The 14425-nt window shown below is 40.5% G+C and overlaps 1 protein-coding gene across 9 annotated transcripts in view; it reads right to left on the bottom strand.

Moving 5' to 3' along the window:
- Positions 1-14425, bottom strand: part of ANKFN1 (ankyrin repeat and fibronectin type III domain containing 1) — a 275486-nt gene that overhangs the window by 60641 nt on the left and 200420 nt on the right. The gene's annotated exons all lie outside the window — the stretch shown is intronic.

Genomic DNA, 14425 nt, shown 5'->3' with positions numbered 1-14425 from the left:
CAAGTAGCTGGAATTTGGACACAGACTGCTCAGCCTGAGAAGAGGGGACACACAAAAGTGGCTCAAAACCACCTTCCGCCACGCCCCATTCCTGCACTGAGTACAGCTTGGTAGGACCAGAGAATCGTGGGCGTCATTTGGGGCTTGATCCTGCATCCGCTCAGGTTAATGGCCAAACTCCCATGGACTTCAGAGGGAAGCAGGGTCTGTTCCTTACTTGTTAGAGAAAGAGACCGGGAATTAAGATTTCTGGGTCTTATTTGAGACTTCAATTCCAATTAGTTTCCCCAGGCTCTTCCCCACCATTGTACTCCAAACTCTACCCCCTTCCTGTTCAGTTCAGTTCCCCTGACTCACATTGTATGCAAAACAAAACAAAAAAGGTACGTTCTTAACTTGGGTTAACAACTCAGGTTCAATTCACAGTCAAGACAGGGCAGCTTGGCTTTTAATTCAGATTAGCAGCTCTGGTGAAATTCTGTCGGGGTGCTGAGGCAGAACTTGGGCTGTTAACCCGAGTTGCCGTGTCTTCACTGCTATTTTAATGTGAGTTAGCTAACCTAAGTTAAGACCACTCTTCCCACCCCCAGTGTAGTCTTACAGTCTGGGCCTTAATTCACCACTGATTGCCCTGCACTGGATGTGGCTTTTCACACCAGTGCAAAGGGAGGGCAAAACACCACCAGATCAGAACTTCAGCACTTTGCATTCACTTTGTTCTGGGATGCAGGGCGATGGAGAATCAGATGCTTGGAGACAACTTGGATGATGGAGCACATCGGGCCTGGGCTATGGTGAACCAAGGCAAAAGAGCAAGTTCCAGAGCCGAGGACCACCTACTGAGAACGCCCCTTCTGATTAAATCAAGCGACTGTCAGCTGGAATGCCTCAGACGGCCTTGTCTGTATTCGAGAAGCTTTCACTGGTGTAACTTGCAAGCCCCTCACGTTGACGTGCTGCCTAGTGAAAGGCGGGGCCTATACTGGTAAGGCTTGGACCAAGGGCTCTTGCCTATGGAGGTCTGACATGGCTTTACTGCTAAAGGACTTTCCTGGATTCAATTTGCAACTGATATTGCAACTCACATGGGGCAATGAGAGAGAGAGAAGCCAGTGTTATAGGACACCATCCAGTCTGAGCTGCAATACAGGGCAGTAACAATACTGTTAATAATCCTGCAGTTCCTCATGAGGCCAAGCTAAGAAGTGGCTCTGTCTGTGGAAGTGTCCCATGCAGGTGATACCGTTGTTTTGCTGAAGTGAGGCTGACCGTTACGTGGCTAATAGCCTCTAACTCTTCACTGTTTCTTGTTCCCTTCTTCAAACGTAGAATAAAAGTTACTTTCCTACCAATTTTGTCTCTTTTTCCATTTCACAAATATTTGTTTCTTCCCTTTCTGTTTCACGGTTTAGATTGTTAGGGCACAGCCATTTTCAAAGATGGCTGCACAGACTTGGGGTATGCACTTTGTTGCTTAAAAATATACCCGCAGAAGCAGTGAGAGGGCACTAAATATTGCTTTTGAGTAGGTCCTACATAAACAATGGCCACTGGCAAGTTGTTTTTTTTAATGTTGATTATGGAGGGGTAGATTGAAAACATAAAATAAAATACAAGATGGCAACATTTTTAAGGTTGGTAAAATTAAAGCTCTAAACAACACGATGATGGGACTTTAAGAAAGAACAAAAGACCGCCTACCCTCAGCATTTTAAAAGTGTGATGAGTCTGACTTGAACCCACAAAAGCAGAAGCATAAATATCTACGGATGAAGAGGGTCCTTTATAAGAGCTCGAGAACAAGAGCTGGTCTTATAGACTGTAGCAGCTGAGTTGTAGGATACCTTAGTGCTGCTGGGTGAATTAAGGATGGAGCATGCTCCAGCCCTGTTCTCAGCACCCGAAAGGCCTGCTTTGTCTTGAACACTGAATGTCCTTGCTGTTGCGGGTTTCTATCTGACTCTTAACATTATGTCAGAGCAGAGTTTTTTTGTATCTAATATATTGGTGACTATGTGTTTTTAATGAAGGTGCCCTGTATTCCGGAGCTAGCAAATGCACGGTGTGTAGCTGCGGTTGCCAAGATAAGTAGTAATTTTTAAATAAACAGCAGTATAAACAGTTACATAAAACTCATGTAAATTGCTGGCACATAATTTTAGACTGGCTTAAGTTATGTAACTTACTTTTAGCCAAGATTTTTTTTCTTTTTTTTTAAAAATACCCAATTCATGCACTTTACATTTTAGAACAAGGGATAGGCTTCTTGTCACCTGTTTCTTTCTCACCGCTCCCTGTTTTGAGGGCGATGCGCAGAGTACAGGGCAGCTCACCAGAGGGATGGACGGACAAGAGATACAGCGAAAGTAATAAAACATCTCGCCCACCCCAATCATTGATTTATTCAGGAACGGGGCAGCTTTTCCCAAATAAACAGAAAGCACAAGCCACAGCAGAATTGGTCACTTCTCTTGGCATTTGTTTTCTCATTCACACTTAAATTACTCTCCAAGTTGCTCTGTGGTTTAATTAGATCCAAAGATTTGATTTATGTTGGGAAGTTAGACCAAAGTATTGCAGCCCGGGTGGACTAAACTATTGTGTGCCACAGGCAGAGAATAGAAGGGAGCAATGTGCTTCAATGCCAGAGGCCTATGCAACAGCATGGCGTTGATTAAGTGAGATATACCCAGATGATCCAAGCAAGTGACCCATGCCCCATGCTGCAGAGAAAGGAGCCCTCCCAACCCCCCACCATAAACAAGGTCCCAGGCAATCTGACCTGGGAGGAAATTCCTTCCTGACCCCAGATCTGATGACCAGATTAATTTTGAGCATGTGAACAAGACTCATCAGCCAGGCATCTAAGAGAGAGGTTTCTCTGTACCACCTCACAGCACTAGTTTACTCCATCCGGTGTCTTTTCTCCAGCTGCGGCCAATCTTTGTTACTTCAGTTTCTTCAGACTTATGCACAATTTTCAATTTCCCCAACAAACACTTGGTATCTTTGTCCAAATTCTCTAAAGAGCATGGGGTGGGGAGATAGGGGCATCTTTTCACATGCAATTTACTAGGGGCCTTAGCGTAAGTGTGATTCTAGCCCAAAGGCAACATGTCTTAGGAAAGCATAACTGCTTCAGGCCCCAATCTTACAACCCCCCGTTCACAGGGAATAGTTTTGACTCAAGCAAGCAGTGCCACCAAAGCCATGGGGATGGTGCACACCAGTAAGGAGTCTGCACACGACTAAAGCATGCATTGTCTGCCTCAGGCTCTTTCTGAACCATCCTACATTCAAAAATCCAACTAAAAAATGAACAGTCATAAAGACGCAATCACAGAAAAAAGGTCACTTCGCTCACATGTGCCCAACATTCAGGTATCAGAACGTTTAACGGCAACCGAACAAAAGAAAATACACCAACACCCATCAAGTGATATTGTTTGATGCCAGCATTGTTCTTTTAATGCTGCAGTGTTAGAAACATTAAATTAAAAAAAAGTCTTATTTGCCGAGAGCATTAATCACTTATGTTTAGGGGTTTTATTTTTTCTAAGTTAATCCCTAAATTCTTTAAAAAATGCCATTAGATAGTGGTTAGGGATCAAAGAAATTCTCTGCTCAGCATGGGGGCTGCCTAAGCTGTGAAATTTTACTTTCACCAACAAAAGTACCAGCTTTGAGGTGAAGAAAGAGGATCAGGAGCATTAGAGACAGAAGCAGAGCACTCAGTGAAGATAAAGCAAACGCAAACATGGGTCTGCTCGCCCAGCGTGTCCCTTGCTGCTTCCTGTACTTGCATTACTTTGAGCATGGGACTCTTCCAGGCACCGGGATAGGAAGGAACACAAGTGTAATAGGACTTGCAAATGGGGTAGTTCAATGTAATTTGTCAGTTGGCGGGACTATGTGAGAGACCCAATATTAGTACAGTAAGGTCCTGGATTCTGCAAACTGAGTTTTTTTTGGATGTTGCAAGGTCCACAGAGATGAGCTTGACTGCACAGTACGTTCTAAAAAATTGGAAACTGAAGCCAGGCAAGGAGCTGGAACCAGATCTAGGGGCCTGATCCCAAAAACATTGAAGTCAATGGAAAGACTCCCATAGACGATTGTGGGCTTTAGATGAGGTGAGTAAAATGTTGTCAGACTGTGACATGTTTCTAACTTGATAGGGAAGTGGATTTCACACTATTTTTCAAGCCCCATGCATTTGTGTATGCCATGGATCAAATCACCTTCTGGCACAGTGAGACCTGCAAGAAAAAGGCAGGGAATCTCCACGAGATTCCCCTTCAGAGCTTCCTGCTAAACATCTTCCAGCAGTGGGAGGGGTTCTGGTTCCTGTAAAATTTGCAGGGGGTGATCCAAAGGGTTGGGAGCCCTCACCAGAGCGGCAGAGGCAGGATCCATCCTACAGAGACATTCCTTTGCCACCTGAAAGGCAGGGTGCCCTGGTGGAATGAAAATGAGGCTATGACTAAGGAGGGCTTGAGTTCTAATCCTGGTTCTGCCATTGACTTACTGTGTAACTTTGGGCATGTCACTTTACCTTTCTATCTGTTTCCCATTTCCAAAGTAGGGATAATACTTATTCACCAAGCCCAAGGGGTGATGTGAGGGTTATTGAGCTAATGTCTGAAGAGTGCTTTCAACACGCAAAATACTTATTATTTATTATTATTATTAGGGATGTCCATTTTTAAGGTCATTTTTTAAGGTTTTTAAGGTCAGGCTTGGGGATTGGTCCTGCTTTGAGCAGGGGGGTGGACTAGATGACCTCCTGAGGTCTCTTCCAACTCTAATATTCTATGTTTCTATGATTAATTGCACATAACCCACATGATTAACTAAAAACATTAATCGCGATTAAAAAAATTAATCAAGATGAATTGCGGTTTTAATCACACTGTTAAGCAATAGAATAGCAATTGAAATTTAGTAAATATTTTTGGATGTTTTTCAATATTTTCAAATATATTGATTTCTATTACAACAGAATACAAGTGTACAGTGCTTGCTTTATATTTTTATTTTTGATTACTAATATGTGCACTCTAAAAATGATAAACAAAAGAAATAGTATTTTTCAATTCACCTCATACAAGTACTGTAGTGCAATCTCTTTATTGTGAAAGTGCAACTTACAAATGTAGATTTTTTTGTTACATAACTGCACTCAAACACAAAACAATATAAAACTTTAGAGCCTACAAGTCCACTCAGTCCTACTTCTTGTTCAGCCAATCACAAATTCAAACAAGTTTGTTTACATTTATGGGACATAATGCTGCCTGCTTATTATTTACAATGTCACCTGAAAGTGAGAACAGGCATGCACTCTTTTGCTAAACATTCGTATATCCGTTCATGCTTCGGCCACCATTCAAGAGGACATGCTTCCATGCTGATGACGCTTGTTAAAAAAATGTGTTAAATACATTTGTGACTGAACTCTTTGGGGGAGAATTGTATGGCTCTGGCTCTGTTTTAAGTGCATTCTGCCATATATTTCATATTATAGCAGTCTCAGATGATGACCCAGCACATGTTGGTTGTTTTAAGAACACTCTCACTGCAGATTTGACAAAACTCAAAGAAGGTACCAATATGAGATTTCTAAAGATAGCTACAGCACTCGACCCAAGGTTTAAGAATCTGAAGTGCCTTCAAAAATTTGAGAGGGACGAAGTGTGGAGCATGCTCTCAGAAGTCTTAAAAGAGCAACACTCTGATGCAGAAACTACAGAACCTGAATCACCAAAAAAGAAAATCAACCTTCTGCTGGTGACATATGACTCAGATGATGAAAATGAACATGTGTTAGTCCACACTGCTTTGGATCATTATCGAGCAGAAACTGTCATCAGCATGGACGCATGTCCTCTGGAATGGTGGTTGAAGCATGAAAGGACATATGAATCTTTAGGGAATTTAGCACGTAAATATCTTGTGATGCTGGGTACAACAGTGCCATGTGAATGCCTGTTCTCACTTTCAGGTGACGTTGTAAACAAGTCGGCAGCATTATCTCCTGCAATTGTAAATAAACTTGTTTGTCTGAGCGACTGGCTGAACAAGAAATAGGACTGAGTGGACCTGTAGGCTCTAAAGTTTTACATTGTTTTATTTTTGACTGCAGTTCTTTTGTACATAGTTCTACATTTGTAAATTCAGCTTTCATGATAAAGAGATTGCACTACAGTACTTGCAATGGGGGAATTAAAAAATACTATTTATTTTGTTTATTACAGTGCAAATAAAATAAATAAAAACTAAGCACTGTACACTTTGTATTCTGTTGTAATTGAAATCAATATATTTGAAAACATAGAAAACATCCAAAAATATTTAAATAAATGATATTCTATTATTGTTCAACAGCACGATTAATCACAATTAATGTTTTTAATTACACAATTAATCACAATTAATTTTTTAAATTGCGTGATTAGTTATTTTAATTGCTTGACAGCCCTAATTATTAATAATAATAATAATTATTATTATTATTAAGTCAAAGCAAATGTAAAAGGTAAACCAACATCTCCTAAAAATCATCCATTTAAAGGTATGATCCTGTATTCCTTGTTCACCCAAAATAAGGACAGGATCAGCCCCTAAGTCTCTGGGTTTCTCATTGCCATTCACTTTGACTGGCTGCTCAAAATGCTCATAAAACACAAAGCAGAAGATCAGAATAATTGACGTGAGTAGTTTTTGGCTGATCAATTACATTAGTTAATTGTACCTTCATTTAATATTTAACCCTAGCTGGTGGATATTGTCCCAGTTTCGGGCAGCGGCCGCTATACTCTGTCTTCTGGTCCTGCAAGGGCACCCAACCCTCAGTCTCTTGTTGGAGACTCACATCTTTCTCCCTCCTGACTGGGGTTTTTCTAGGCTGCCCATCTCTCTGCCTACACTCTGAGTTTCCCAGCAAGTCAGACTCACGAAGCAGGCCTGCTTTGCCTTTTCCTCAGAGGTTAACAATAGTGTAATTGCCAAAGTTCTTAGGTACCACACAGCTTTTCCTAAGCAAGCACATTATTTCTTAAGGTGAAAGCACTATAGAGAAAACGTATACAAACCAATGAAAGAACCCTACAGACATGCTAATATGCTTTCCAGCCACCCTCAACTCCAACCAGGGCTTTGGTAGGAGTCTGTTCAAACCCTACCCAGGGGGTTTTCTGTGGTCAATTTCATAACACCCTTTCACTCAGAACAAGCTGACCTATGTGCAGATTAGCCTTTCCTTTACGCAGCCTGGGTCTTTGATCTGTAGAGATCGTGAAGAGGTAATCAGCCAGACAAAGATCTCCTCCTCCACAGAGAGAAACTCCAAAAGACTGAATCTTGGCATAACTGAAGGGGGTACATTGCATCTCCCCTTCCCCCACCACTGATTTCCTGCAAAACCCACTTAATCAAAATTTCATTCTTGTCTGGCCCATTGTCTCAAATAGTCCTTTGATGCTCATAACACTCCCAGGGTTTACATTAGTCCTGTCTCCCCCCAGTTACGTTACATACAATCCCACAACACCGCATTTTATTTTTACAGTAGTTCATTTATGGTATTTTGGCAATAACACATCAACTTTTGCATTTTTACTACAATGAACTCCAAACATACTTAAACTTAATTCAGTAAGGCTGTCCAGAATACTGCGGGAAATTGCCATATCTGTCTCTGGTATCTTTAAACTAGTCCCAAAGTTTAAGAGTACAAATGCTGAGAGGACTTGGAAATAGAAAGGTTTGTTTTAACATGTACGCATTTCTGTACTTGCTGGGCATAAAAATAGAAATCAAGTTGCACAGTCTTGTTAGCTACCGAAATGTAATGTGCAAATAAAATGCCCATGAGACCTAATAAAATGCCATAAATGAACTACTGTAAAAATAAAATACCAGACCACACCTATTCTGCAGCATGAACTTGAATATGTTACAAAGAAATGTATTCTCTTTCAGTTTTAATGCAGAAAAGAACTGATTTGGGGATAGAAGGAAAAAGAAAGTTTTAAAATATACAGAAATACTTCGAATGGTTGGCAAACATGGCATAAAGACCAATTTGGATATATGGTGCCATGAAGCTGTGGGTAGACTCAAGTTGGGATGGAGCATTCGTTGCAGCACTTTATAAAAGGTTCATTAGAACGTAATGTTACAGCATCACAATTCTTGGTAAGGGCTCGATCCTATGGACATGTCTACACTGGAGCATTCGTTGCAGCACTTTATAAAAGGTTCATTAGAACGTAATGTTACAGCACTTTATAAAAGGTTCATTAGAACGTAATGTTACAGCATCACAATTCTTGGTAAGGGCTCGATCCTATGGACATGTCTACACTGGAGCATTCGTTGCAGCACTTTATAAAAGGTTCATTAGAACGTAATGTTACAGCATCACAATTCTTGGTAAGGGCTCGATCCTATGGACATGTCTACACTGCTCAACCTGGGAAGTTAGAGGCTCAGACTAGCATGCTAAAAATAGCAGTGTGGACATCGCAGCTTGGGTGTGAGCTCAGTCTCTCAAGCCGTCCCAGTCCCCTGGGCCTGAGCTTGGGTGTCTAGCCCGAATCTCCACTAAAGGCGCAATGTCCACACTGCTATTTTTAGCATGGTAGATTGAGCCCTGCTAGTGAGAGTCTGGTCCTGGGCTGGGAGGCTGGCTTCTAGCTGCAGTGTAAACACACCGTAGGAGTTTATGTCAGCACCCTCAGCTCCCACCCACTGGAGTCAAAAGGAGCTGAAGAATGTGTGTTTGATTGACTCCTGAGTGACAACATTTAATGGGAATGGCTGTCATTAGAGAGAGATGTGAAAAATAGCTGTATGTGTCATATGTAAAAGAAAAAAAAAGCACATGTGCAAATTCTACTGATAGACAAATTAAATACAGCCTTACAAAAACTGTTTGCATATGTGCGCTGGATTACCTGCACAGACATACATACTTTATATTATATATATATAAAAAGAGAAAGAACAAGAGGGAGGTTGTGTGTGTGTGTAGACCCAGAGAAGTCAATGAGAGTATAGATCATTCACAGGAATAAAATATGATGGATCAGGAAAACTCCCTACGTTCTTTTTACAATCTTAAACTGTGATTTTTCAAGTAAAGATTTTCAAGGGAAGACTCCTAGGCTAGGGTGTGTCTACACTGCACATTAAGCCCAAGCTCTGACTCAGGTTTGAGCCCAAACCACCCTTCTGTCCACACACAAATCAGTCTGATGGGGTCAGCAAGCACTCAGGACCCAGGTCCTAGGACCCTGCTTGGGGGATAGGTCAGAGCCAAGTCCCAGCGTGACTCAGGTCCAGCCCTGTCATTTTGCAATGTAGATGGAGCCGAGTCCGAATGTCTGTGTAGTGTATAAAATGCACAGGTGTGGGCTTGGACACACCAAGTCCACAAGCCCGGGTCCCACAGACCCAGATTTACAATGCACTGTAGACATACCCCCAACTGATCTCAGTGGGCTCTGGATCATCCCCTTAGTGCTTGTAAAGGGTAACAGATTGAGAGCCTGGGTCAATGAAGCTCTATTTATTTATACAACGTGTACAATGCAAGCCAATCTGTGCAAGCTTCCCCCTTCTGCCACGCTGGGGGTCCCAGACTCTGACTTTCAAAGGGTTTCTCCTCTAAGTATGAAATGGCTTTTTAGTCTCCAAGATCCATTCAATTCCCTCTGCTGAGACTTCCAACAATGGTGCCAAATTGCATCGATTGTGCTGGTAATAGCGACACCCGTTTCTCTTGGAGCAGGGCTGAGCCCAGTAAACTCACTTCACACAGGACACCAAGCCAGCCATTAGATGGTAACAAGTTTTGGCCACGTCACTTCTGACCTGGGCTGAACCAGTGACTTAGAGGTAATTAAAGAAAATTATACTAATGCAAAAAATGTTTGAGGTGAACCACAAATTGCCCTGGAGGAAAGGAGGTATGGAATAATTTTTTGGTCAAAAATTGAGCAAGCAATAGATGCTTTCTTCCTCCTCCACCTCGTCTTGATCTAACATGACTGCTTGACTTTTTCTTTAAGGCTACAAAATTGACATAAAAGAAAAACATACTTTCCAACCAGGCAGAAATCCTAGGAGGGAGTGGGGGAATATTGACAAACAGAAATGTGTAAAATGATTAACCAAAAAATGAATAAAAAGAAAATAGTAACAGGGGATCAGGTGGGCTAAACAAATCATCATCCCCCCAGCTCAATGTCAGGCTGGGAAGCTACTTCAAAACCCACCAAGAGAACCTCGTAAGACCTTGTTAAAGGCAAATACTGCTACTGGAAAAACAGCTTGTGAAGCTTGTCGTGCGGGCATTGGGATCTACGTTCATGCAGATGGTAGAGCAGCTCAAATTGCTCAGTTAAAGGGTGACTCAGAATCTCTCTCTGTTTCCTACTACAGCTTGAATTTTTCAGGTCCGTTAGCTAAATAACTAAACTCAAAAACATAAGCTGCTTCACATTTTTCATCAAAATAAAATGTATTTGTCTAACATATGTTTGCTTAAAATTAATAAGATATACGAAACTCAGAGTTATATATTGAGACTATATTTCATGGTAATTTTTCATTGGTGGTTCATTCAGTGGTTATCTTCTGATATTGTACATGCTCTTGTTTATCTTGATGCCTGGGGATTTTCAAGTACTTCTGACAGGAGATACGCATAAAGTAACACTGTGCAATAAGAGGAGATTATGTATGCCCGAAATTACATCTATGTAGGGGGGAAAACAACCACCACCACCACCAAAAAACAGGCTTAAAACAAAAATAAACAAACAAGAAGGAGAAGTAGCATTTTTTCCAGACTGGCAATACTTTTCCTCCAGTGCAGTTTTTGAATTTCACATTAATCTTTACAATTACCTTTGGTTAATGATGTTGAAAAGTGATTTTCATTGAACTAAATTGATATGTGCATGTGAGTGTGTGTAAGAGAGAGAGGTGACACCCATTAAAAGGATTACTTCTTGAAGACAACAGTTCTTGAATGTCCTACTTCCAGGCTCCAATGGGACAACAGTGAGGAATAAAGTCTTGTCTATGTTGGTGTAATGGTTTTGTGGGTTTTTTTTTGCAACAGTGTTGTTATACCAATGTAGCCCCGCTGGTACAAACATGTAGTGTAGGCTGGAACTGGTCAGGAATGTTTCAATCAAACCTTTTACTTATTGAAATACGCTGAATTGTTGAAGCGGAAACTTTTAAAGAGTCAGGTTCAATGAATATTTTTACTCAAAGTATATTTTTGAAAAAAATATTTTGACATTTTCTAAAAGAAAAATTCCAGTTTTCTGGTTCAAAACACTTTTGTTTCCAAATTTAATTAGAATAAAAAAAATGAAATGATTGAGCAATCTAAATGAAACATTTCAATTGACCTGGAACAAGATTTTTTTTCCCCCCAGATTTTTGGTTGGTGAAAATTTTCAAGATTTTGACGTTTTCATCCTGATTTGGGATGGGAAAATATTTTTATATCTTGAAAATCTTCGTGGCATGGGAAAACGGTTTCCCATCCAGCTCCAGTGTAGACACATCGCCTCAGTGTCAAAATAACTGACCCGAACGTGAGTCACCCCAGTTTCAAGCTGGAGGAAGCTGTGCTGGTGCAATTCACTTTTTAACACCAGCTCAGTACATTTACATTAGGGGTTTTTACTGGTGCAAAGTGGTTTATACGGTGTAGGCAAGTCCAAATGCTTTCAGGTTCAGGTGCAAAGCTTGTCCTCAGGGCATGATTAGTCAATCCAAGATTTTTTCCTGATGAGTTAATGTAATCCTTAATATCCCTTTTGCTGGGGTGGGGTCTTTCAGGAACTGATACAAATATTTCTCTATAGCTTGGAGATGATTATTACAATTATTATTATTATTATTATTGATTTATGTCATGCCTGTCTCAAGACTCAAAACACTTTACTGAATTACTATATACATAGGAATCATTTCACTTCAGACACTGACATAAGGCAGCCTTCTCTGGAGGGAAACTAAAGGAGCCATTAGGATGGTGGCAATAACATTAAATGGCAGTCCAGGGTAGGAAGTAAAGAATACCTCAGCTCCTTATAGAAATGGCTTGGCAGAATGCAATCACAGAACTGGCACCTAGCTGGCACCCCAAGCTTAACACCCAGCTACCTTGTGTGCTTAAATTAAATCTCTTGAAATAAATTGGTTTTATGGATTAAAGAGACTACAAAATGTTATTGTCCTTTGTTATTTAGAAGTTATATAATTAACAAGGAAAATCCTGCACACAGGATTCAGATAATGTTATGATACATGTGTCTGAATCACTTTGAACAAATGGGCACATGGGAAAAAACTATTCCACAATGCAGGTTCAAGCCACATATCAAACGTTTCAAAAGAAATGACATGAAGAGGGTATTGGCAGCTTGTCAAAATGCTAAGTACCTGAAGCAACTTTAATCTTGATACTTATCCAAAATAATCCATAGATCCATCTAATCATTATTAGAGTTTGGTAGTGAGGAGGAGAAAGACTGCTATCTCTCCTAACAGTAGTGTGTTAGTTATGGCCCTGAATCAGGAAAGCACTTAAGTATGTGCTTAGGTGGTTTGCTGAATTTGGGATCATACTTTTGGCTAAAAGATCCTCAATTAATATTATCAAACTATCTTTATGGGAACAGTATCTCTTACCTGGTTCTAATCACGAGTTCTCTTTTGAAAGGTTCATTTTAACACAAAGAATTTTGCTCTGCGGTGTAATAAACAATTCCATATATTGTGCTTAATTAATCCCCACAAGTCACCAACATGACCCATTAATGCTCTTTCTTTCCATCTAACCTTAAATAGGCAAGTTTCCTGGGATAAAGGGTTTAAAATGAACATCCTGGTAGAATTCACGGCCATTCTGACCAAGCATAAAACAGGTAGCAGTGTGGATTACTCAAAGCATGAAGGCACTAGAGTGTGAACTAGTCAGATTTAGGAAAGTTATGTCAAGTTGGGTAACATTTTTCCTGCCTTCATACCTGCCGAACCCAGGATAGAGGCTATAAAACAGATTCAAACTAAACAACTAGCTGTGGGGAAAATATCACACAACCTTTGGAAAGTAAATATTTTAAAAAATTAATCAATTGTACTTGGGAATTTATGTTATTGTGAAGTTATGACTTGTACAAGATTCATTGGCCCCCTGCATGTTAGGTATATTTGAGTTTTGTCCTATCAAGTTACATTTTCAAATGCATCTAAGTGATTTAGGGTCCTGTCTCATTTTCAAAAGTGACGTAGGCACCTAGGTGCCTAGGAGACTATCAGTGGAAGTCATTCGAAGGCTCCTAAGTCACTTTTGAAAAATGGGGTCTGGGCTCATAAATCACTACGTCGCATTTGCACAGCTAGCTAGCTGAAATATGGGTGATTTAACTCTCCTCTAATACAATCAGGTATGAGGCCACTTTGGGTGTCTGGACAGAACATTGACAATGAATTTTGAAGTTGATGTGAGCCATGGTTACTTAGCACCTTTGAAAACCAGGCTACTTATTTAGGTGTTAAATATGAACGTAGATACCTAACTGTAAGCACCCAGGTTTGAAAGTGCTTACAGTTAGGTATCTAAGCCTCTCTCCATTTCATTTTAACCAATTTGCAGACCATTATAAACCTGTCAGAAAGGTGAAGACCTGTTGTGTTCAATGTATGATATGATAAGGACTTGGACAGGAGTTTTGGTAGTGTGGGCAGATATGGAAGGCTGGATTTTGGAGATGTCGTAAAGGAAGAAGCTGCAAAAATTAGACACAGGCTGAATGTGTGGGCCAGGCTTAATTAACTGAGGTTTAATTGTTTACATATAGCTTTTAGATCCTCAGATGAAAGGTCCCATGGAATTGTAGAGTATTACCGCTACTAGCATGATTAGTGTAAGTGTACAGGACTAATCTGGTTAGGAACTAGAATGGGCTTCACTTGAAATATTCCAGCAAAGAAAAAATGAGGCTTTCCCTTTCTAAAATTCCTCAGGATGAAGCTTAATACAGTCCACCTGAACACACCGATGGCTTTAAAAATAGATTTGCTTTGCTTAAAAAAAGAAGTCTTAAATACTTAAGCCCCTCTGCGCAACCTCATGAACTGTATTTAATATTCATTACAACAATGCAGATGAGCTGCATATGCTCGGAGTGTTTAGCAGGACTGTTCAGAGAAAGGTATTCGCTCTGTTCATTCCACTTTAAAGACTGTAACTGGTGCCACCCCTAATGTGATACTCTTCCAGGAATTATGTGGCGGCACTGGAACAGCTAATTAGCTGGGCTGTGTGAAGCCACACCCAGCAGCTTCAGCTTCCAGAGGCATTCCTTTAAGAGATGGCAGTGTGGCTTTG

This window comes from Mauremys reevesii, linkage group 15, assembly GCF_016161935.1.
Source record: "Mauremys reevesii isolate NIE-2019 linkage group 15, ASM1616193v1, whole genome shotgun sequence".
Taxonomy (NCBI): Eukaryota; Metazoa; Chordata; order Testudines; family Geoemydidae; genus Mauremys; species Mauremys reevesii.
Note: the sequence above shows the minus strand (reverse complement) of the source record. Positions and strands in the feature narration are given on the sequence as shown.